Source organism: Benincasa hispida, chromosome 3, assembly GCF_027475165.1.
Source record: "Benincasa hispida cultivar pf3 chromosome 3, pf3_genome.v1.1, whole genome shotgun sequence".
NCBI classification, from domain to species: domain Eukaryota; kingdom Viridiplantae; phylum Streptophyta; class Magnoliopsida; order Cucurbitales; family Cucurbitaceae; genus Benincasa; species Benincasa hispida.
Window position 1 is genome coordinate 44,667,844 of NC_143480.1, and position 2,437 is coordinate 44,670,280.

Genomic DNA, 2,437 nt, shown 5'->3' on the forward strand with positions numbered 1-2,437 from the left:
GCTAGCAAACATTTGCTCAAGAAGGATTTCTGCATAGAGTTCACGCAACTTGATGGGCGCATCTGGGTGAAAAGCATAATAAATCATGATGGGACAGAAAGCTGATGACGGTCGAGTCCGAATTAAGTTGACAAGACACTACGAACTACTGTAGCATGTACACTCAGCTTTTCGGTGACAAATATTCGGCACATCAGACAGAGAATTAATGTCATCCCATCAGTACAATCATGAGAGAGAAGATACCTTTTACCCCGAAGCTCTATAAATACTGAAGGCAACCTTCAGTAAAGAAGTTTGGATAGTTAGAGAATTTTCCCTTAGATAGAATAGCCTTGTTCTTAGTTTTTCTTTTATTTAAGGCGGAAACAAGAGAAGCGAGATTATGCCGAGAGATCGTTCCGGTGAACTTGGAAGAGTGCCAAAAGTGTCGAGATCAGAGAGAGGGCCAACTCTTACGGAAGCAGGAATATCTTTTGAACAGAATAGAGTTAACAGTGTAAAAGCCTTGGGAAGCAAGGGATTGCTACCAGGCTCTCTATCCTTATCTTCCATTGTCATTTTGTACTTAAACTTATCTATAGAAATGGAATTTACTTCTTTATATCTATTCACTCTCTGTTTATTATGCATGAGTAGCTAAATCTGTCGAATGGGTTGAGAAGCACATAGCTAGCATAACTGGGGATCTTCATTTTATGCGATTATCTTGTATTATATATGCATCATTCGTCCATTAGAGATACTCGATAGGGTAGTCTAAAGAATAGAATCTAGACTTGGAAAAGTCAGGTTAGAATCTAGGCTCGGGAGAGTCAGATTAGAATGCATAATCAAGAGATAGGAGCTTAGGAATAAGCATTGTTTGCTATTAATGCATCGCATGCATCCTAGAGATAGGTTATGATTTGGTGTGTCACCTTGTCGTTGTGTACATCTTGCATCACTGCATAGGCAAAAAATAGAGACTTAGAAATAAGCTTTATGGACATTATCGCATTCATCACATGCGTCTTATAACTAGGAGCACGACATTTGCATTGGAAAATGATTTGCTATCGCATGAGTGTAGCATGATCGAATAGTTTGATGCATTCTCGAGAAAACCTAGCTAAAGACCTTCTCAACCCATTCCTCTGCATACTCATTGTATCTACCGCATAATCAATCTTTTCTCAAATCCGCCGCATACTTTTTATACCGTAAACAACAACCCAAAAACAACTCTTTGATTGAATTGTTATCGCAAAGTCTTCTTAGAAATTATCACCGCATACCGTTTTCCTTAGTCCCTAAGTTCAACCCTGGACTTACCAGGAAACTCAGTGGGATTTATACTTGGATTCCGCTGAGAAAACTTCTTACTCAACGCATTTCCATCATCACATTTCATTACATAATTTCAACACATAAAATAACGCATCAAGTTTTTGGCGCTGTTGCCAGGGACTTTGGCAATTCAGTGTGCTAACGGTAATTTTTCTGATTTCTTTGCAGCTCTCAATCTCTGGCGAATTTCAACTCGGAGATTGAGAGGACGTTCCGACGAAGATTGAGAGACAGCCACCAACAACAACAACCAGATAAAGACGATATGGCGGAGCAGCCTGGAAACAAAACACCAAATGAAAACAATGTCATGGAGAATCCAATCCTATGGCAAACGATCGCAATAGGCCCATTCGGGACTATGCATCCCCTTACGATTTCTCTCCAGGAATCATGAGGCCTGCCCTTGATGGATCCCGATTCGAAATGAAACTAGTGATGTTGTAGATGATCCAGACTGCAAGATAGTTCGGAGGAAGGTGTGGCGAGGACCCGCACGCCCACCTTCGGAGCTCCATAGAAATCTGCAACACTTTTGTGTTCCCAAATATCTCCATTGAGGAAGTTCGTTGTTCCCATTTTCCTTATGTGATCAAGCAAGAAAATGGGCGTATTCTCTTAAACCGGGAGAGATAACTTTGTGGGAACAAGTGGTAGAGAATTTATGAAGAAATATTTCCCACCAACCGAGAATGCCAGGAGAAGGAAACTAATAACTAATTTTGAACAAGAAACTAATGAATCGCTCAGTGATGCTTGGGCGAGGTTTAAGAGGCTAGTAAGAGACTGTCCACATAACGGCTTACCAGATTACTTGCAAATTTTTTACCAAGGACTAAACCCTGCTTTACAGACTGCTGCCAATGCGACAGCAGCTAGTGGTCTGTTTGACAAAATTTATGAGGAGGCCAAAAATATCCTTGATCGCATTTCAAAAAATCATAAGGACTGGAGAGAAAGCGATCAAAGACTAAGAATTAAAGATAAAGACGTGAACGACAGGGTCATCGCATCCCTGCAAAACCAAATGATTGCAATGATGAGTTTGATACAAGGCATCGCAATTAATGACACAGGAGCGAAAAAAGGGCAGGTCAACGCAATTGCT

At 40.7% G+C, this 2,437-nt stretch overlaps 1 non-coding gene across 1 annotated transcript; it reads right to left on the reverse strand.

Annotated features, from left to right (window-relative positions):
* Window positions 1-2,026: 2,026 nt before the first annotated feature.
* Window positions 2,027-2,133, reverse strand: LOC120074871 (small nucleolar RNA R71). The gene has a single exon (XR_005481149.2). It is a non-coding gene; the product is annotated as a small nucleolar RNA R71 (small nucleolar RNA).
* Between the last annotated feature and the right edge of the window lie 304 nt (window positions 2,134-2,437).